The sequence below is a fragment of the Hevea brasiliensis genome, chromosome 8, assembly GCF_030052815.1.
Source record: "Hevea brasiliensis isolate MT/VB/25A 57/8 chromosome 8, ASM3005281v1, whole genome shotgun sequence".
In the NCBI taxonomy this organism is placed as follows: domain Eukaryota; kingdom Viridiplantae; phylum Streptophyta; class Magnoliopsida; order Malpighiales; family Euphorbiaceae; genus Hevea; species Hevea brasiliensis.
Genome location: NC_079500.1, coordinates 70,079,715 through 70,104,249, shown reverse-complemented (window position 1 = coordinate 70,104,249; position 24,535 = coordinate 70,079,715).

Below are 24,535 nucleotides of genomic sequence, written 5' to 3'. Positions count from 1 at the left end.
TTTTACAAGCCAAAATAATTTATAATTTTAGTTTACAACTGCTCAAGACCAGGTATAATATATACATACAGTGCAAATATATTACAACAAAAACTACAAAATATGGTATACGCAATATACCCGATGAATTCTCAAAAATATAGCACAAGCAGCTTACTCTGCTGCTCTGTCCATCTGTCTACCTGCGACAGCAATGAAAAAGCTATTGCTGAGTAAAATTTACTCAGTGGTGCACAATAACAATTTAAAATGCGGTATATAAAACTTTTTTTGATAATTTACAATTCAAATAATTCACAATTTCATGTCACGATTTTCAAAGCTCATATAACACAAATTTGATCAAACAATTGAATAACACAGTGTTGCCAATCAATAACACAACTTAGGTCATGACACAAATTTTTCGAACATGACGTATTGTACATCACGACAAGGCATACTCACCCTACTATCAAAATCAATGAGGGAGGTAGCTAGCTAAATAATGAGTACTTATCCACACTCACCTCAGACTGGCTCGTCAAAGAGGGAGGAATATAATCACACTCACCCTATAAATGGAGGAGGAACATAGTAATATTGTCATGCCAAGTGTGAATCAAAACAATTCTAAATCACAATATTTAAATACTTCATACAAACCACAAATCATATTTTATCTCAAAATTTCCATTTGCAAAGTAGGCAACACAATAATTTCCAATTAAGATTCCCAAAGCCAAAACAATAAAAAATTATTCATAACTCATTTCTCCAAATAAATTTTCTGGTAAAAGCAGTAAATATAAAAAGTATTGTGCACAAACCTCTGATAAATGCCTTTTGGCCCTGACTCAGTGTTCCTTATGCTTCTCAATATCCTTTTCAACTGAAACACACAATTTAAAGTGTTTCAGTACTCAATGAATTTGTTTCTAACAATAAAATCCAATATTTAAATTTTCTTGGTACTATTCCCTTCAATTCATTTCATTAGTCAATCTATAATATTGATCCTTGATGCACTTTAAGTGAGTCAATTCTAATGTTACCAATATGTCACGTTTTATAGCCCTTTAGTGTTGGTATATGTTACCAATTTTATTTCCAAGTGTATTGCATTTTATTGCAATTTACCAGATTTCGGTGTACTATTTTGACCTATCCGGACAACCTAGTTTCCTCAGTTTTCGGGTTTCGGTCCAAACTACAAACTTGTAGGTCTATGTCTTATTGCACCCGGGGTAAAATTTCCGATCATTCTGAGTTGTGTAGAACAAGATATGGTCAATTTACCAATGCTAGACAGAATGCACTAAAATGGTAAGTTTAGATCATTTTTAGGTCATTTTCATTTCGGCCAGTTTTGGTATCTGAACTTGTGCAAGCTATTTGGCTTGGTTCTGGCCATTTCTGAGCTTTGGTGTCTTCATAAGAATTGTACATCTATGTCTAAACTATTCATGATAAAAATTTCAGGTCAATTGGACCTATTTTGAGTAAGTTATGGTCAAAACACTAACTGCTGCTCAAATAGTAAATTTTCAGGCTTTCAAGTCACTAATCTGGATTTGGTCATTTTTCGAGTCACCTTCTAGGCAGAATTTAGGTAAGCTTCCTTCATGAAAGTTGGCACATTTTGTGCCTAGTTTCACCTCCAATTGGTCTCATACTAATTGAAGTCACACACTTAAGGTTCTAAGTTAAAACATACACTGTCCTGCTACACATTCTTCATCACATATCAATTACACATTCTATACTTACCAAGCTAACCCTTTCATGCCAATTCTGGTTTGTACCATACCATTAACATACTTAATAACACATTTTGGTCATTTTGGACGGCTTGTAACCATTCTCAATATACACACTATAGCACAGAATTTTTCCAAAGTCCATTTACACAATTTAATCACATGAACATACCCTATTTACATATCCAATTCCAAACTATTATACACATATACATGCTGTCACAAAAAACACCATAATTCAACAAACCATTCCATGAAATTACACATTTCTAACCCCTCTTTAAAATTGCCAATTCACCTCATAGAAAATACCTCCTTCAAATTTGCTTTCAAGCTTCCAAAACCAAGTGCACTATCACACACACACTTAATGTACATTATCTAAATTATTTTTACACACATAAACACCTATGCCAACATCTTAAACAACCATTTATAAGTGAAAAAAAACAACAAATAGAAAGTTTCCATGGCTGCCAAAATGGTGTACCACCATTACTCCATCAAACTTCAAAATTTCTTCCATAAAACAACTCTCTACAACATCCACTCAAAGTTTAATGAAGTAAGATTGAAAAATACACATTTACCTCTTTTGGACTTCTTCATAACTCTACCAAAACTTATCTTTCTTGCTCCTAGTATGCTGCCCAAGGTGTTTACTTTAACTTTAATGAAGAACTCTTGTGCAAACCATGGCTTGAAGAGGGAGATGGAGGCTTGGACATGGGGCGGCCATGGGAGAACTTGGGAGAGCTTGGTTTTGGCTGGTTCTCCACATGAGGTTGAAGATGAATTCTGTACCTCCCAAGTGTTCCTTTAGGTTTCCAAAGGCTGAAGTTAGTGGAGCACTATTAAAACTTATAATGGTTATTTATTTAAAGTTTTCAATTTTTGCAATTTGGCCACCACACTTTCACTATTTACATAATGTATCTCATTTTAATTTTTCATGACATTTTTCAAGTATAATATCATTTATTTTTAATATAAATTTAGGTCAAAAGGCAACTCGGGATGTCAAATGACCACAATGCCCCTATTCGGGTTGCATTCCCGATTTTTCGGTAACACCTAGTTTTGTCATTTTCACGATTTTTCGTTTTTCTTTGTACTAATTAATTAAATTTTCTTTGATATTTCTAATGATATTTATACTTCAATAAGTCTTTAATTATGTCTCGAAACTAAATTCCGAGAGTTCCCTGCAGTCTTGGGGTCGGCTATTGCCTACGCCGTAACTTCCCTGTACGGTCAACCATCGCTGCGGTGCCGGCTCATTTAACTTAGTTTCATTTCATTGCTATTATTTTTTTTTTATTTTTCTTGTATTTTCTTTTCTTGTATTTCATTATTTTATGTCTCCTCACTAATATTTAAATTTAGTTCCAGGCATCCTAACTGTCCGGATAGACACTGGTCGTCGGAACAGTAGAACGCACTACCGAACATAGGGGTGTTAGACAAATGGAGTTTGAGAATGATTGGAAATGTATTGGAAGTATTTTTCACAGGTTTCGAAGAATTGTTTTATCCATTTTTAGCCGGTACTCTACCAAATTTTCTATAAAATTTTTAGAACCTCAAATGAATTTAAAATTTCAATAAATGACTTAAATGAGTTAAATTTCACAAATTGCACTTCATAACCATTAAGAAATAAATTAAGGAAGGATAAAAATAATTGAGAAAAAATATGGTGTTTCGGTATACTGTGTGACATATCTTGCTACACTATAGATGGGTAAGGGGTGTCACAATTGGTCCATACGATGTCATTGAGCGTGTGGGTCCAGTAGCCTACAGGCTAGCTTTGCCACCTGAGCTGGACAAGATTCACAACGTGTTCCATGTGCCGATGCTCAAGAGATACAGATCAGATCCTTCACATGTCATTTTAGTAGAGGAGATAATTATGCAACTTGATTTGACATATGAAGAAGAACCAGTCAGAATCTTGGCATGAAAAGTGAAAGAACTTAGAAACAAGAGGATCCCATTAGTGAAAGTCTTGTGGAGACACCACAACACAAAAGAAGTGACATGGGAGAGCGAGGAGACGATAAGGCAGCAGTTCCCTCAGCTCTTCACATCAGATAAATTTTGAGAATGAAATTTCTATTTAGAGGGGAAGAATTGTAATGCCCTCACCGTAGGTAGTCCATACATTTTATTGTTCCGACGACTAATGTCTTTTCGGACAGTCAGAATGTCTGGAACTACACTTAAACTATAGTGAGGAGGCATAAATTGATGGAATAAATGTTCAAAAAATATAGGAAAAATTTAGAGAAAATAAAATAAAATTTAAGAGAATTTATTAATTGGTATAAAATAATAAAAATTACTCGATGTGCACCATGAAGGGCATTTTGGTCATTTCACCCCCAGAGGTAAATTTTGACCTAAGTGTCAAAATTTTAAAATTTGATAGAATTAAATTAATAATATGAATTAAAACTTATGAATTGAATTAGAAAAGAAAAGGAGAAGAAAATAAGAAGAAAAGAAAAGAAAAGGAAAAAGAAAAATAAACTTATGACAAATTTAAAAATTTAAAGTACAAAAATAAAAATATAAATAGATACTAGAGGACAAATTTCCACCCACAAATCTTCTTCCTCCACTTCTTCTCTCTCTCTTTCCCCTTGGAGACAGCACACTTCCTCCATTTTTCCTCTATTGTTGTTAAGCTTAAAGCTTGATTTCCCAAGCTTTTTCCACACAAAACCCATAGCACACTTCACAAAAAATACTGCCCACTCCATAAGGAAGCTATAGATAGTAGTAAGAAGCAAGAAAGTTAAAGTTTGGGAAACTCAAGTAAGATTAGTGCACTAATCCATATCTTTCTTTTCATTAAACATGAAAAGCATATTTAGTCAAGTATACATTTCATGAAATTAAAAAGAAAACTTGAGGGAAAGAGACACTTGAATTTTCGCTAGCTATGGAACCTTGAGGTTTATTGCTTTCAAGTGATAAAAAATGGTTCCATGAGAATGTTTGATAAGTTGATATGTTTAGGAGTTTGAATTTGTAGTGTTTGTGCAAATTTGAAACTTTGAAACTAGGGTTTCTGTACATGGTTTAGGACTTTATGTAAATGCTTGAAATTTGACCTATTGAGTTGAGATTGTTACTTATAGAAGTGTATTGCATGCAAATTAAAGTAAGGAAGTTGGAGGAGATTGAATTTTGGGAGTGTTATTTTTCTGCAGGTTGGGATTCAATGAGTCCAGTGTGTTTGTTGAACCATAACTGAAAATGTGTGACTCCAATTGGTATGAGGCCAATTAGAGGTGAAATTAGACTCAAAATAGCTCATTTTTCATGCAGACACCATACCCAAATTTTGTCAAAAACTTGACCTAAATACTGCCCAAATCCGGATGACATGCATAAAACCCAGAAAATGACCAAATGAACAGTACATGTTCAGTTAGTCATAAATCCCTCTATACTGGTCCAAATGACCTGAATTTGATACTATTGGAAAGCTTAGATATAGGGCTACAATTTTCATTAAGACTATTGAACCCAGAAATGCCAAAAACTAAACCAAATTGCTAGCCCAAATTGGGTCACAAAACTGCCCAGAATTAGGTTGTCCAGAAACTACTGGACATAAACTCACCCGACTAGTTTTGGCAAAATGGCCATAACTTAGTCTACAAGGACTCAAATGTAATGAAACTAGTGAAAAAATGTCCACAAGACAAAGACCTACAAAATTGGTATTTTGACCAAAACCCAAAAATCAAGAGAACTAGGTCAAATACTTAGAATGAGTCACTGCATCAAAACCTGCAATCTGACCAAACTTCATTTGACCCTAGAATAGTCTTTTAGTCATAACTCCCACTAGAAAACTCCAATTGAGATGGCCATACCTTTCAAGAAACCTGAGAAATAGGGCTACAGGTTTGTTTTAGAAACCTTCTTCAAATTATGCTTGTAATAGCCTCAAAAAGTGACCTGCAGTCACTGTCCTGAACCGAGCCCCTGTTGGCACAGGGTACATGAGCTCAGGTCAGTTAATTGGCCATAAATAACTCCAAAAAACTTGAAAAATTGTAATTAAAAATTCTAAGTGACCACAAGACATAGGGCAACAGTTTTTATGAAGATCACCATGCCTAAAAGTGACTGCAACATGTTCCATTAATTAGTTAAATTTATGTCCAAAAGCTGCCTAGGTAAGGAACTAGAATTTGGAAATGAGTTAGTTATGGTTATCTAACCATAACTTGAGTTCTAAAAATCAAATTGACATGATTCAAAAAGGAAAATAAAGATAAGACATAAGGGAACAACTTCCATGAAGGAAGTGTAGCCAAACAGTGGCTGTAAACTAATCAAGTGGATAGGTAAAAGTGAGACACAAAAACTGAAACTAAAGAAAGGTCCATAAGATAAATTATCTTATGATAGGGAATTTAACCCTAACAAGCTATTAAAAACTAAACCACATGAAAGAGGTATGTAGGACCTATTTTCTCACTATTAAGTGATATGAACATTCAAATAAATATGTAATAATGTGTAATTACCCATAGTATACGTAGACTTATTTATTTAGTTTGGATCGATTGGTATACCAATTAGGGACTACTGATAGCAGTACTGCCTATCGAGAAAATCATAAACTAACAATATATGACTGGTATGATTATTCTATAGATTATATGCCTACTTATTGCCCATTGTGCCAAACTTTATTCTAGCTTTACAAGCCTGACAGCTGGCCTCGTGCCTGATAGATGTATACAGGGTAAACATATGGCTATCTAACCCGTGTACTCCCGTGTATCTAGCATTTATAGTCTGTTATAGGTTTCTTGGGCACTGATAATAATTAATTAAAACTGAATATGCAATAAGTAAACAGAAAAGATCCCGATAATTTAAATTGTTTCCAAAGTGAAATGAAAATATAAAATACCTAAAAATTAGGAAATTTGTCATATATAGAATTATTATTTAAATTATTTAGTTATTGTTATTATAAATTATGCACCACTAAGCGTTATGTTTAGTGCGTTAGTTTTCCATCGCGTAGGTACTGGAGATCAACAGCCACCATAGCACCAGCCGCCGTAGTAGTGTTCGGACAGAGCTTCGACCAGATCTGCCACCGTCCAGAGTCACCTCACCAGTCTTTTGTATTTTTGTAGGGCCCATGTATAGACTAGTATTTTGGTTCATTTTGTCAAATCATGATGTAATTACTAGTTTATGATGTATTTCATTTTGGACTTGTAATTAAACTTTGAGATCGTATTGAAAACTTGTAATTTATTATATATGAATTTCCATATGAATGCAATAGATGATACTTCATTTTGAGATCTCATAAATAGTTGTGAATGATATGATAAAAGAAAATATGATATGGAAATATGTGAAATGAATATGAACATGTTAACAAGTAACTAGTGGAACCTGCTAGATGCTAACAAAACAGAGGAGGCTCTGTCCGGGTCTCCACAGAAACAAGCCATATAAAAAAATTTTTTTTTCTACACATAGATTACTACTTTTAAATGATATTAAAAGTTGATATGATAAAACAAAATAGGGTGCTCCGGCACTGAATGTGGCACTTCTTGCTCAGCTATACAGTAGACGGGTAAGAGGCGTCACATTTTAGTGGTATTAGAGCAAAGGTTTAGGCAGTCCTAGACCTAAATAGTTAGAAATAGATAGAGTGCATCACATGCATGGGCCTTTAAATAGAGTCAATGTGACACTAATACAGATATGTTCTTTGTCTGTTTTATAGAATCGATGGCATCTGATCCTTCAGAGCACGGACCTCCAGGACCGAGAGGAGGAGGTAGAAAGTCATGCACCCGCACCTACTCCTAATAGGGAGCAAAGTAGTAGAGCCGAGTCATCCCGAGGTACTGTAAGGAGAGCACAGCAGGCCTTCCTAGAACAGATGACTCAGCTGCTCCGTCAGGTCACCGGAGCCATCCCATAGCCATAGCCACCTCCACCTCCATAGCCACAGCCACCACCACCACCACCTGTACAGCCACCACCGCCCCCACAGCCGTAACCTGTACACAGATTCCCACTAGAGAAACTGCAAAAGTATGGGGTAGTTGACTTCAAGGGTAAGAAGGAGGATGATCCAGTCGCAGTAGAATATTGGCTGGAGAGGACAGAAAGGGTATTGCAACAATTATACTGCACCCTAGAGTAGTAGTTGTAGTGTGCTCTATCACTATTACAGGAGGATGCTTATAGATAGTGGGTGACAGTATCGAGAGTGGTACAGCCTGCATAGATTACTTAGGAGTTCTTTCTAGCTGAATTTATAAAGAAATACATCAGTCATGTGTACTTGGAGGCCAGAAGGAGAGAATTCCTAGCACTAAGATAGAGGCAGCTTACAATCTCTGAATATGAGCGGGAATTCATGAGACTTAGTGAATACGCATTGGAGTTGATGCCTTTAGAAACTGATAAGTGCAGAAGGTTTGAGGATGGACTGAATGACAACATTAGGCTGATAGTGACATCTCACTGCTTCACCGATTTCTCTCTGTTGGTAACATCAGCCCTTAATATGGAGAGAGTAAGAAATGAAGAGCAGTCCAGAAAGGATAGGCAACGCAAGAGGGGTTCTGGATCTGGTCAGTCCGGTTCAGCAGACACGGGTCATAAGAGGCCTAAGGAGTCTCAGGGTCAGACTCAGGATCGAGGTAAGAAGTAGAAATCCCAATTTTCCCCAAGGAGAGGAGGAGGACAGTCTGGTGCATCAATGGGTAGTTCTTCGGGTGCAGCTACATGGGGATTAGCCCCACCACCTGCTTGCACACATTATGGCAGGCCTCACAGAGGAGAGTGCGGATTGTTGATGAGTGGATGTTTCAGATGTAGGTCTATGGATCATTTCTTGAAGGATTGTCCACAGAGGAATACTAGTGTTCCCACTACTCCACCTCAGATGGAGAGGTCTACCCAAGCAGCACAGAGGGGTAGAAGACGTGCGAGGCCTGATACAGCTGGTACATCACAGAGGCCTACTGCAAAGATAGTGTAACACCCCGTTTGCATAGCCTGATAGATTTCACTGTTCCGGTGACCGGTGTCGGTCCGGACAATTAAGGAGATTGAACCACACTTAAGACAACTAGAGAAGCCATAAACACAAATAATTAGTAATGTTCAATTAGTTAAATATAAATAAGAAAAACAGAATAGAAGAAGTTAAACGAGTTGAGAGTCACAGCGATGGGTGACCTTCTCGGGAATGACTGCGAAGTCATTTTAAACTCAAATTTCGAACCGTAAAAAGTGACGCTGCGGTCCTTAGGACCCTTATAAACACAGTGGAAAAGAGAAAATCACGAAAAAGAACTGTTAAGTCAGTCAAATAATTAGGTCAGGGAACCGAAAGAAATATGGAATTATTTGCAAACCGGGATGAATCGGCGAGGGGTAATTTGGTCAATTGACCCCGAAAGCTGACTCCTGACCTAACTGTAAAATAAAATTGGAGAAAAGAAAATTTCAGAATCGAGAATTAAATTTAAGAACTAATAGAAAAATAGAAAAAAAAAGGAAAAATAAAAAAGTAAAAAGGTGATGACATTATGCATGACCTCATACATGATGCCATAACTAAACTAATTAATTTAATTAATTAATTGGAAATTTTGTGGTCTTCCATAACTAAAATAAATAAAGAAAATAAAAGAAAAAAAAAGTAAAAATCACTTCTTCTTCCTTCCATCTTGCCGCCCCATCTTCCTCCATAATTCCCATGAAAATTTTTTTTATCTAAGCTTATATCTAAGCTTAAATTCCTCCACCCAATTTACATAACTCCCCTAAAAACCTCACTAGACCTTGCAATCTCAACTTAAGAACAAGAAAGAAAGAAGAAAGGAGGAGAGGAATTGAAGAATTGGTGTTTAAGTTGAGGTTAGTTTATTAACTTGTCATTTTTCCATATTAAATGCATATGTGATGGTTGAAATGAGCTTAGAATTAATTAAATGAAATGAAAATATGGGGGAAGGACTATTATTGAAATTTCGTCCAGCTTGGAGGGAGTATGATTTTGTATGGCTTGAGGGTTTTGAATGAGTTTAGAAACCTTACTTAGTTGAATGATTAGCATTAAAACCATTAAATGTAGTTAAATGCATGAGATGAATGAGTTAGGGTCTGAATGTTAGGGTTTGTGAACCAAATTTTGGAGAAATGCATAAATGATATCTTTGACCAATTGTGAACTGAAAAATGGTCAATAATGACCAAAGGAGATGTGTGGGAATTGTTAGAATGGAAGTCAAATTCGTAAGTTAGCAGCATGACCAAATCAACTTTGAAGGACCAAAACGGAAATTTTACAAGTCCAATTGATATGCCATCAATTGGGGATGAAAATAGACGTAAAATGGCACAATTTTCATTAAGGAACCATGGCCAAAAACTGACCATAACTTAGTGAACCAATTGACCAAAGTGAAATGAGAGCAGGCTGCCACTGCACAAACTGATCAAATGAACAGTAATTGTTCATTTGGTCATAACTCGAGCTAGGAAGGTCAAAATGACCTGAAATTTTACCAGTAATTAGATAAGATATAGATCTAAAACTTTCATGAAGAATACCAATCCAAATTATGCCATTAACCTAATTAAATGATTGAGCAAAGTTGAGTTACTGAACCTGCAAAACTGCAGATTTCCATTTGAACAGTAAAGTTCCAATGGCTATAACTCTCTCTAGAAAACTCCGATTTAGACGATTCCTGAACTGATGGAAACCTAAGACATAGTGGAACATTTCGTATGAAGGAAATTAGACCAAATTATGGACTTAACTTGATCAAATTATTGAATGAATTTGGATCAAAAATCTGCCAGAACCTAAATTGCAGTATGAACAGTGCACGTGAACAGTAATTGTATTTTGGCTATAACTTGAGCTACAAAACTCCAATTGGGGTGATCCAAAAATGAGAATACACTTAAGACAATAAGGAACATTTTCTATGAAGAAAGTTTTGCCAAATTTCAGCAGTAAAAGGGCCAATGAAACAGTGCAATTAGGACTCCAAAACCGAAAATTGGCAATTTGCCTAAAAGACCTAGGTTTTGAGAAAATGACCAAAACCAACAAGTTTAGTGACCAAAATGTGGTAAGTGGGTGAATTTGGAATTCCCATACCTATTAAGCCTTAGAAAGTCAACAATTTGACTTGAATAGTACAGTGAATAGTAACCCGAAACACAAAAATTTCGAGAACGTCGAATTTAACACGTTAGAACTAGGTGAATGTGAAGCTAAATTTATTTTAGATTTATGTTAAGTTCTAGTACTGAAACATTGTAAAATTGTGTGTTTCAGTTGAAAAGAATATTGGGAAGGAACCCGAGGAACTGAGTTAAGGCCCAGAGGCGACTCGCTTGAGGTTTGTGCACAACGTATACTTTTTATAATAATCTTTTGCATACTGTTTTGAATAATGTGAAATATTGAATTATGGCATTCTTATGATGTTTTGATTTAAATTGTTGAAAGTTATTATGTATATTGAAATGACAATATTTAGCAAATTGTTAAGATAAGTTTTGAAACCACAGTGTCATGACCATATATTTGAACACCTCACTAGCACGACTAGTGAAGGTAATTAGTTTCGAATTTTGATTCCTTCTCTGGAGAAGTGTTGAGGTGTGCCAGTAGAAGAGGATGTGAATGGATATCCATATATTTGAGCTAGCTAGCCTTGTGATGTGATTTCTCTTTAGCCTCTGGCTATTGAGATTCTATTTGTTTCGAATGGCATGATTTAACTGTGGGTTTTATGAAATGTGTTTTAATACTTCGAAATGAACGTGGTTTGCATTAAAATCTCATAATTCATGTTTTGTGTTTAATGCTCATGTTTAGTCAAATTTTTGAATAAATATGATTTTATTTTTGCATAATGATTATTTTAGTATGTTGTGCACCACTGAGTCCTAGTACTCAGCGATAGCTTTATTCTTTGTCGCAGATCTGAGAGACTAGAAGAAGCGTGACGAGCTGCTAAGGATTGAGGATCTTCTTGTTTTGAAGCTATCGGGTATAATTTTATACCCTAATTATAAATATTTCTTTTGATGTATATATTGCACATAAATGTATGGACATGTAAAAAATGGGTCTTAAGCAGTTGTATAAAATTTCTATAAAGTTGTAATATATATTGTAGTTTGAAATTCTCTTAATGTAAATTTTGTAATGATCTATTCAAATTGTTTTGTTTCTAATGAAATATGAATGGAACTATTTTATTTAATTTGAATGAAATGGATTGTTAGTATTTTGATGATCATTGGATACTGGATTTGAAATTGAAAGTTGATAAATGTGTTGAGAAATTGTTTGAGATTGAGTTTGAAATTGAAGTAGTTGTTGAGAAAATTTTTAGAAGTGCTTTTTACAGGTATTTGAAGAATTGTTTTCTCAAAATACAGAGGGAACTCTGTCAAAATTTTTATAAAATTTACGGAAAAATAAAATGGGCTAAAATTTCCAACTAGCTTTCAATTTAATTACATGTTTAAAATATTTATTAGAAATGCTCACCACTTATCAAAAATAAAAAAATTGTTTTAAAATCCCTTGTAGGGTACTTAATGAGTTATCGGTAGGTGAAGTTTGGTAGTTCATTAGGTATTCTACGGGATCATGTTATGCCTTACAGAGGGGTAAGGTGTGACAGATAGTTCAGAGGCAGGAGACTAGAGTAGCACCTCGTGCTTATGCTATGAGAGCTCGAGATGAGCTAGAGCAAGCTGATGTCATTAGAGGTACCCTTTCTCTTTATGATCTATTAGTATGTGCATTGATTGATCCTGGTTCCACACATTCATATGTGTGTATCACACCACCAGTTGATAGAGGGGTACAAATAGAGGAGTTAGAGGAGGACATACAAGTCACAAACCCTTTAGGCCATAGTGTCATGGTGAAAAAGGTCTATAAGGGTTGTCCTTTGAGGATATAGGGTTATGAGTTTCCAGTTGACTTGATTGAGCTACCATTCCATGAGTTCGATGTGATATTGGGTATGGATTGGCTATCACGTCATCAGGTGATGGTAGATTGTCAGCTAAAGAGGATGTCACTACAAACAGCAGATGGGGATGAGATTACAGTTATGGGTGAAGGAATGGGTTGTCTTTCTACTATCATATCAGCCGCAGCAGCCAGAAGAATGATAAGAAAGAGCTGTGAGGCTTTCTTAGCACATGTGGTTGACACCAGGAAGACTAGCCCAAGCATGCAGGAGATCCCCACAATATGTGAATTTCCGGATGTGTTTTCAGAAGAGTTGTCAGGTTTACCACCTGATAGAGAAGTGGAGTTTGCCATAGAGGTTATGCCGGGTACTGTACTGATGTCCATTGCTCCATATAGGATGGCACTTACTAAACTAAGAGAGTTGAAAGTTCAGTTACAGGAGCTACTAGATAAGGGTTTCATACGCCCTAGTGTGTCACCCTAGGGAGCACCAGTGCTATTTGTGAAGACCTTCGGCTATGTATAGTGACTGTGAAAAACAAATGCCCTTTACCTAGGGTAGATGACCTGCTTGATCAATTGAGGAGAGCTGGAGTATTCTCTAAGATAGATCTCAGATCAGGCTATCACCAGTTGAGAGTGAAGGAGACAGATGTTCCTAAAACTGCTTTCAGGACCCGGTATGGACACTATGATTTTCTAGTGATGCCATTTAAGCTGACAAATGCACCAGTAGCTTTGATAGACCTAATGAACTGCATCTTTCATCCCTACTTGGATCAGTTTGTTGTGGTCTTTATAGATGATATCCTGGTGTATTCTAAGAACTGGGAGGAGCATGATCAACACCTGAGAGTAGTATTACAAACACTGTGGGAAAAGCAGTTATTTGCCAAGTTGTCCAAGTGTGACTTCTGGTTGGATGAGATATCAGTCCTTGGACACATTGTGTCAGCAGATGGGTTAGGTTAGATCCAAGGAAGATTGAAGCAACAATTGAATGGAAGCCTCCCAGAAATGTAACAGAGGTTAGAAGCTTTTTGGGGTTAGCTGGATACTACAAGAGATTTGTGAAAGGATTTTCCCTTATAGCAGCCCCATTGACTAAGTTACTGCATAAGAATGCAAAGTTTGACTGGAATGATAAATGTCAAACCATCTTTGAGAAGCTGAAGGCTATGCTTACAGAAGCTCCAGTGTTGACACAGCCAGAGTCAGAAATAGACTATGTGATCTACAGTGATGCCTCTCACAATGGGTTTGGGTGTGTTCTAATGCAAGAAGGGAAAGTAGTTGCCTATGCTTGCAGAAAGCTAAGGCCACATGAAAAGAACTACCCAACTCATGATCTGTAATTGGCAGGAATAATATTTGCATTGAAGATATGGAGACATTACCTATATGGTGAGAAATGCTACATCTATACGAATCACAAGAGTCTGAAGTATTTGCCAACCTAGAAGGAACTTAATCTGAGATAGAGGAGATGGATTGAATTCCTTAAGGATTATGACTGTGTGATCGACTATCACCCGAAAAAGGCAAATGTAGTGGCTGATGCCCTAAGCAGGAAGTCCATGATGGCTTTGAGAGCTTTGAATGCTCGGTTGTCTTTAGCATAGGATGGGGAAATTTTAGCTGAGTTGCTTGTAAAGCCAAGCTTGCTATAGCAAATACATGAAGCACAACTAAGGGATGAAAAGTTACTAACTGTCATGGGCAGAACTCAAGAGGGGAAGGAGACTGGCTATGAGTTAAAAGGAGATGGGTGCCTGTATTATAAAGGTAGAATATGTGTACCAGGAGATGAGGAACTGAAGAAGAATATCTTAAAAGAGGCACACAGTAGCTTCCATGCTATGCACCAGGAAGTACCAAGATGTACCAAGTCCTGAAAACACATTATTGGTAGCCTGAAATGAACAAAGAGATTATTGATTTTGTGACTAGATGTTTGACATGCCAGCAGGTTAAGGCTGAGCAGCAGGTTCCATCAGGGTTGTTACAACCTATATCCATACCAGAGTGGAAATGGGACTGCATCACCATGGATTTTGTCACTAGGCTACCATTGACACAGAGGAAGCATGATACTATATGGGTGATTGTGGATAGATTGACCAAGTTAGCTCACTTCCTACCAATTAGAGCCGACTACTCACTGGAGAGGTTAGCAGAGATTTATATAGATGAGATAGTCCAACTACATGGAGTGCCAACATCGATCATATCTGACTGAGGCCTGAGATTTAATTTGAGGTTTTGGAAGAGGCTACAGGAGTTTTTAGGCACTCAACTGTACTTTAGTACGACTTTTCATCCACAGACGTGTCACACCCTACCCCTCCGTAAGGCATAACATGATCCCGTAGTATACCTAATGAATTATCAACTTCGTTTACTGATAACCCATTAAATACACTACAAGGGATTTTAAACCTTTTCTTACTTCTTTTTACAGTGGTGAGCACTATTTACAGGTGTTAAAAATTTTTTTAACTGAAGTGAAACTAGATAATACATTTGAAGTATTAATAATTTCTGTAAAAATTTTGACAGAGTGTTATCTGTATTTTGAATAAAACAGTTCTTCAAAAACCTATAAAAAGCACTTCCAATATTTTTCTCAATCCCAAACTCCAATATCCAATCAACACAATAAGTTTCCCAACATTTGCTAACTCAAATTCACAATAATTTTTCAGTGTTTTCAAAAGCTGAGATAAAAGAAATATATCACAATATTTACAAGCCAAAATAATTTACAAATTTAGTTTATAACTTTAATGTATAATTTTAATGTACAATTTTAATTTACAACTGCTCAAAATCAAGAATAATATATACATACAGTGAACATACATTGCAATACAAAATGCAAACTATGGTATACTCAATATACCTGATGAACTCTCAATGTAGCACTAGCAGCCTAATCTGCTGCCCTGTTAGTCTGTCTACCTGCGACAGCAATGAAAAGCTATCTCTGAGCCAATGTCTCAGTGGTGCACAACATTAACAAAATGCAACTTTTAATCATAAATCATAAGTCGTATAAATAGTGGATACATAAAATCATAGTTAAATTCAAAGACAGTGAATGTCATAAAGAATTAAACTCCATTTCACAATATCACAATAAATATCAATAAATCACACACACAGCTTAATCATGTTCCAAAGTCCAATTCGTCCCAAAAGCCGATGGCTAGTGAGGAATAACATAGCTAGCTAGCAATAATATGAGTACTCATTCTATTCGTCTTCAACAGGCACACACCTCAACACTTCAGCCAGAGAGGGAATTCAAAGTCAATTCGTCCTACTAGACAAGCTAGCGAGGAATTCAATCAATATACATGATAGCTGTGGTTTCAAACCAATTGCAATATTTTCAAACAATAAGTATCCATCAAATTTCCATTCAAACAATTTTTCACAATTCAAAACAATAACATACAAAATTCTCATAATTTATTTCAATTGAAAAGTCAAAAGAAATAATTGTTGTACATAAACCTCTGATAAATGTCTCTTGGCCCTGACTTAGTGTTTTTTTCCCTTTCCCTGAGTCTTTGCTAACTAAAACACATAATTTGAAGTGTTTCAGTACTCATTTAAACTGTCTTTAACAATAAAGCTTAATAATTAATTTATTGAATTCTATTATTTCCCTTAGTCAACCTAAAATGTTGACCCTCGATGCACTCTAGGTAAGTTAGGTTTAATGTTACCAAAATGTCACATTTTATAGCCCTTTAGTGTTGGTATATGTTACCAATTTCATTTCCAAGAGTATTGCATTTTATTGTAATTTACCAGATTTCAGTGTACTATTTTGACATAGCCGGATGACCTAGTTTCCTCGGTTTTCGAGTTCCGGTCCAAACTACAAACTTGTAGGTCTATATCTTATTGCATGTGGGGCAAAATTTCAGGTCATTCTGAGTTGTGTAGGCTAAGCTATGGTCAATTTACCAATGCTGGACAGAATGCACCAAAATGGTAAGTTTAGGTCATTTTTAGGCCACTTTTGGTTCGGCCAGTTTTGGTACCTGTACTTGTATAAGCTATTTGGCTTGGTTTTGGCCATTTCTGGGCTTTGGTGTCTTCATAAGAATTGTAGATATATGTCTAAACCACTCATGGTAAAAGTTTCAGGTTATTTGGACCTGTTTTGCGTAAGTTATGGTCAAAATACTAACTGCTACTCAAATGGTCAATTTTCAGGCTTTCAAGTCACTAATCCAGATTTGGTCATTTTTCAAGTCACCTTCTAGGCAGAATTTAGGTAAGCTTCTTTCATAAAAGTTGGCACATTTTGTGCCTAGTTTCACCTCCAATTGGTCTCATACCAATTGGAGTCACACCCTTAAGGTTCTAAGCTAAAACATACACTGCCCTGCTACACACTCTTCATCACATACCAATTACACATTCTATACTTACCAAGCTAATCCTTTCATGCTAATTCTGGTTTGTACCATAACATTAACATACATAACAACACATTTTGGTCATTTTGGATAGCTTGTAACTATTCTCAATATACACACTATAACACAGAATTTTTCCAAGTCTAATTACAATAATTTAACCATATGAACATACCTCATTTAGATGTCCAAATCCAAACAATTATATACATACACATGCTACCACCATAAGCAACATAATTCAACAAACCAAACCATGAAACCAATTCTGACTAAACTTTAAAGTTGCCGAATCACCTCATGAACACATCTCCTTCAAATTTGCTTTCAAGCTTCCAAAACCAATTGCACCATTACACATACACTTAGTATACATTGTCTAAATCATTCCTATACACATAAACACTTGCATCAACATCTTAAACAACCATTTACAAGTGAAAACAAGCTAAATATACTGAATTCCCATGGCTGCCGAAATGGTGTATCACCATTAAGTCATCAAACATAAAAAATTCTTCCATAAATCAACTACCCACAACCTTGGTTATACTTTTAATGAAATAAGAATTGAAAACACTTACTTACTACTTTTGAAGCTTGATTAAAAGCTCACTAAACTTCTTAAAATTGCTATCAAACTCTTCCTTGCAAGGTGAGGATTAACTTTAATGAAGGAATCTAGAGGAAATGGTGGCTTAAGGTTGGTTGCATGAAGCTCCCTCACATTTGACCATGGAGGTTTTCTCTCAAGTTGGTTTCTGCTGGTTGTCCCATTGTTGAAGATGACAGAATTTTCTATCCAAAGGCTGATTAAAAGTCCACTTAGGTATGTTAGTGGAGCACTAATGAAGTTTTAATATTAGTTTAATCAAATTTTCCATAATTCCCACATTTAACCTCTTTTCTTTCACTATTTAAATTATGGACCACCATTTTAATTTCATGATATTTTCAAAGTTTATTACCATTTATTTTTAATGGACATTTAGGTCAAAAGGTAACTCAGGGTGTCAACTGACCACAATGCCTCTATTCGTGTTGCATTCCCGATTTTTCGGTAACACCGAGTTTTGTCATTTTCTCTATTTCTCGTTTTTCTTTGTACTAATTACTTAATTTTTCTTTGATATTTCTAATGACATTTATACTTCAATAGATGTTTATTTAAGTCTTAAAAATATTTTCTAGGGTTCCCCATGGTCCAGGGCTAGTCAACGGTCCACGCCGTAACTTTCCGGTGTGGTCACCCATTGCTGTAGTGCTGGCTCATTTAACTTAGTTTCATTTCATTGCTATTATTTTTTCTTTGTTTTTCTTGTATTTTTATTTTCTTGTATTTCATTATTCTATGTCTCCTCACTAACTTTTAAATGTAGTTCTAGGCATTCTAGCTATCCGACAGACATTGGTCACCGGAACAGCAGAACGCACTACCGAACATAGGGGTGTTACAAGACGGATGGATAGTCAGAAAGGGTGATTCAGGTGACTCTTAGAACTTAATAAATTACTATAATTGTTAAAGGAATGATAATAGTAACCTAACACTAATGACATGAATAATATAATATGATAGGTATTGAAGGATATGTTAAGAAGCTGCATCATTGATTTTGAAGGAAGTTGGAAGAAGTATCTTCCTTTGGTAGAGTTTACTTACAACAATAGCTACCAAGCCAGCATAAAAATGGCTCCATATGAAGCATTGTTTGGGAGGAGATGCAGGACTCCCTTATGTTGGACAGAAATGGGTGAAGAAAAAGTAGTGGGGCCAGATTTGATGAGACAGATTGAGGAAAAAGTGAAACTCATTAGAGACAATTTGAAAGTCGCCTCAGACAGATAGAAGTCATATGCTGACTTGAGGAGAAAGGATATAGAGTATGAGGTTAGCGATAAGGTGTTTCTCAAGGTATCACCTTGGAAGAAGGTGCTGAGATTTGGTAAGAAGGGTAAGTTAAGCCCTAGGTTTATTGATCCATACGATGTTATTGAGCGTGTGGGTCCAGTAGCCTACAGGCTAGCTTTACCATCTGAGCTGGACAAGATTCACAATGTGTTCCATGTGTCGATGCTCAAGAGATACAGATCAGATCCTTCACATGTCATTTCAACAGAGGAGATAATTGTGCAACCTAATTTGACATATAAAGAAGAACCAGTCAGAATCTTGGCACGGAAAGTGAAAGAACTTAGAAACAAGAGGATCCCACTAGTGAAAGTCTTGTGGAGACACCACAACACAGAAGAAGCGACATGGGAGAGCGAGGAGACGATGTGGCAGCAGTTCCCTTAGCTCTTCAAATCAGGTAAATTTTGAGAACGAAATTTCTATTTAGAGGGGAAGAATTGTAATGCCCTCACCGTAGGTAGTCCGTATATTTTACTATTCCGACGACTAATATCTATTCGGACAGTCAGAATGTCTAGAACTACACTTAAACTATAGTGAGGAAGCATAATTGATGGAATAAATGTTAAGAAAATATAGAAAAAATTTAGAGAAAATAAAATAAAATTTAAGAGAATTTATTAATTTATATAAAATAATAAAAATTACCCGATGTGCACCATGAAGGGCATTTTTGTCATTTCACCCTCAGAGGTGAATTTTGACCTAAGTGTCAAAATTTTAAAATTTGAGAGAATTAAAATAATTAATATGAATTAAAACTTATGAATTGAATTAGAAAAGAAAAGAAGAAGAAAAGAAGAAGAAAAGAAAAGAAAAGAAAAGGAAAAAGAAAAATAAGCTTATAACAAATTTAAAAATTTAAAGTACAAAAACAAAAATATAAATAGACACTAGAGAACAAATTCCCACCCACTTCCATCTTCTTCCTCCACTTCTTCTCTCTCTCTTTCCCCTCGGAGTTGGCACACTTCCTCCATTTTTCCTCCATTGTTGTCAAGTTTAAAGCTTGATTTCCCAAGCTTCTTCCACACAAAACCCATAGCTCACTTCACAAAAAATACTCCCCACTCCATAAGGAAGCCATATATAGTAGTAAGAAGTGTTTCGCTGGTTTTACAACCTCGCAAGTGCACGGATCGCTAACAAGTAATAAAGTGATGAGTAGAGTATTGTTTCCACGAGGAATTTGATTAGTAAGTACCAATCTACCCAGTAAATTTGACTGTCTAGGCTATCGAATACTTAGGGAATGAAGTTTGTTAACCTTAAACACTAAAATGGTAAACTTAAAACGAAATGATTTATTTGAAACAATTCTGGAATTAAGATTTCACACTTGAATCTTAATAGGGATGTTATCTCGTTAGTTTACTAAATTGAGGATTGTTTTCCTTGATGGAAATCAATACTAAGTTATCCTAAATCCTCTCTTAAGGCACCTAGGGTGTATTCTAATTAACTCAAACTTGACTTTCGTAGTGATCAACTTAATTAAAATCCCTTAAGATCTTTAACCAATTTTGAAGTTCCACAAAGGTATCAGCCTATGTCTAGGTTAGAATTCCTAAGTTCAAGATCTTGATTTTCTAATATTAATCTTCACCTTTCAGTCATTCAATTAACATTTACAATCATGGCTAAGTGGGTACCAATACATAGCATGCATTAAGATCATAAGAAGTTAAATCAAGGAACGAATCTCAAATCCAATAAATAAAACTTATTGTTCATCCATAATAATAATTACAAGCATTACTCTTCCAAATCCAGAATAAGAAAACTACTCACTCATGGTGAGTTCAGCAAACATCATGATAAAAGGTAAAAACAGTAAAAAGAAAATCATTTGACACTTAGAGTTGCCTTTTGACCTCAATATCCATTAAAAATAAATGTTATTACACTTTGAAAATGTCATGAAAAATTAAAATATGGTACGTTATATAAATAATGGAAGTTTGGGGCATAAAATGAAATTTGTGAAACTTAGAATAATTAAACATTAAACTAATCCTAGTGCTCCACTAACTACATCATAAGAGACATATAATAAGGTCTTAGTGGATAGAAATAAAGGTCATCTTCAACCTTTAGAACCTTGGCCGAAGTGAACCTCCATGGAAGACCATGCAACCTTGACTTAGCCATCATTTCCACTTGGATCCTTCATTAAAGCTTGCCTACTCACCTTGGGGAAGATGTTGGGAACAATAAAAAGAAGATTTGGTGAAGTTCTAGGGAAGCTCTCAAGTGGTAAGTGTCCAAATTCTCTCCCTTGCTTTAGTAAACTTTGTGTTTAGGTTGAGGTAAATAATTTGGTGAAGAGAAAGGAAGAAAATATTGAGATATGAACTTGTCCATTTTTGGCAGCCATGAAAGTTTGTTATGTTTTTCTTACCTCTAATGGATGGGAATTAAGGTTGATTAACTCAAATGGTAGTAGTAGCAGGTTAATATCCAAGTATGTGCATGTTAGTGCTTGAATTAAGGGTTTGAAAATGGGACTTTGATACTTTGGTAAACTACCATGTTTGGCAGCCTATAATATTATGAATTTGTATGTGAGTTTATGTAATTTATTGATGAGATGTGATAGTGTTAAATTGTGGGCAGCCTGTGTAGTTACCATGGAGTGTATGTGTAATATTGGTGTTGAGGTATGTTGAATTTCAGTGGAAGTAAATGTTAAACTTTAATGGTGTATTGTGTGCATTGAGCACTTGAGTGTTCCACCCAAAATGCTTTGCTAGAATTGTGTACTATATATATAGAAGTGCCATGATTGAATATTGAAGTATTGGGAGGAGGAGGATTGTCAAAATTGGAAATGTAATTTTCAAATGCAGGTTGTGTGTGTTGGCAGTACCTAAATTAGGTTATAAGTGTAAAACTGTGAACCCAATTGGTATGAGGCCAATGGACAGTGAAACTAGACACCAAATAGGCCAACTTTCATGTAGAAATGTTGTCAAAATTCTGCCTAAAAACTGACTTTAAAAATGACCAAATCTGGAATTGGTAAGTGCAGGCCCAGATTTTTAACCATATAAACAGTAGTCATTAAGATGACCATAACTCACTCAAATAACCTGAAATTTTTACCATGGATAGCTTAGACATAGAGCTACAATTCTTATGAAGGAACCAAAGCCTAGAAATGGCCAGAACTAAGTCAAATAGCTTGCACAAGTTCGGTTACCAAAACTGTCAAAACTAAATGAGACCTAAAATTGATCAAATTTTGCACTAAAGGTGCAATCTGTCCAACTTTAGTAAATTGACCATATCTTGGTCTATACAACTCAAAATGACCTGAAATTTGTGTCAAAAGTTCAATAAGACATAGAGCTACAATTTTGCTTCTTTGACCAGAATTCAAAACCAAGAAAAATAGGACAATAAGCTAGACCAATCTAGCATACTAAAACTGAAAATTTGGTAATTACGTAAAATGATGCTTGAAGTAATTTGGCAATGAATGTCAACTTGTGAAAAGGGTAAATTGCATTATATTGACCGCATATTGAATTGTAAATTGTGACATGTTAATGCTAGAAACAACTTATCTATATTACCTAAAAAGGTCAACATATGCATTGATTTATGAATTACATAATAGCTAGTAAACTCTAAAAATTGAAGAATTAAACAATTAATTTATAATGTGCCCTAGTTTGCCTAGTTGACTAGTTTGGATAGGTTGGCATGCCAATAGGATTCTGACAGTTATTCTGTAAATGGCTTTATACCATACTGTGTTTTTACGGCATATTATGTCGCACTGTGACTTTAATAGCCTACGGCTACACGTATTGTGTTATTATACTTGGCTTATCGCCAGATTGACTATATGGCTTTTTAGCCACGCTGTTTGCACATCGGGAGACACTTTATGACCGATGGTGTGACAGCCCGAGGTACTAGGTACCCAGGGCCAGTATATCCGTTTATCCAGTCTGGTCAGTATATAGGCTACACGGGCAGTTAATTTAAGCATTATTAAATTTAAATAGCTAAATTCAGTTTATTGACATACAGCACCACCAAAATTAGAAAAAAAATGAAGGGTTAGCAAATAAAAGTAGAATCAACAACTGTAAAGAATATCGATGTCATAAATTCATAAACAATTCATTTACTTTATTTTAGTGTATATTTCTTTATATTTGGCACCACAAAGCAAAATTGCTTAGCGTTGCTTTTGTAACGCGTAGGTATTGGAGACACAGTTGGAGAGCCTAGCAGACCTACGACCGGGCGAGACAACAGATCTACACAGGAGTCCAAAGTCATCTGCACTACACTGCATACATGGTAGGACTTAGGATCTTGTGTAATGACTATCAGTTGTATTTTGACATTTTGTTATGTAATATGTATAAATATCATAAAACTTTAAAGTTTGTAATAATTTGTATATATTAAACTCCTATGGATAGTGTTTTGATGAATTTAAAATATGATGGACTGTATTTTGAAATTATGAAATTGTGCGACTGAAAAATTAGTTGGATGATTGAGATTATCATATTGAACTATTTTTGTAACATCCACATTTTTGTAGTCCGAACGTCCTACTGTTCCGATGACTAATGTCTGCCCCGGAAAGTCGGAGTGTTTGGAACTACACTTAATTAATAGTGAGGAAGCATAAAATAATGAAATATGTAATGAGAAAAATTAAGAAAAAATAAAAGAGATAAAATGTGACTAAGTTAAACAAGCCAAACCCGTAGCGATGGGTGACCGCACTGGGAAGTTACGGCGAGGACCGTTGACTAGTCTTGGACCGCGGGGAACTCGGGGAAATATTTTCAGGACCTAATTAAAGGTCTATTGAGGTGTAATTGACATTGGAAATGTCAAAGAAAAATTAATAAGTAAGTATAAACGAAAAATGAAAATTAAAGAAATAGGAGGTACAAGGAGTAAATCGGTAGTACCGAAAAATCCGAAATACAACCCGAAGAGGAGCATTTTGGTCATTTGACAACTCAAGTTGACTTTTGACCTAAATGTCCATGAAAAATAAGTGGCATTAAATTTTGAAAATGCCATGAAGATAAGAATTTTTATACATAATATAATTAAAAGAAATTATGGGGAAATAATTGAAATATTCATAAGTTAATTATTATAATGTTAACCTAAAGTTAGTGGAATGTTAGTGGCACATAATATATTTATAAACCTAAATTAGTGGAGTATATATAAACCTAAGTGGACAGAATTTATGATAAAAAACACTTCATTTCTTCATTCCAAACGCCCTTGCCAAATTGAGTTTCTCTTCCAAACCTCCATGGCCACACCATGCATAAAGCTCCAATCCTCCATGATCAAGCACTAGTTTCTTCAAGAGTTCTTCATTAAAGTTAGTCTACACATCATGGGCAACACATAG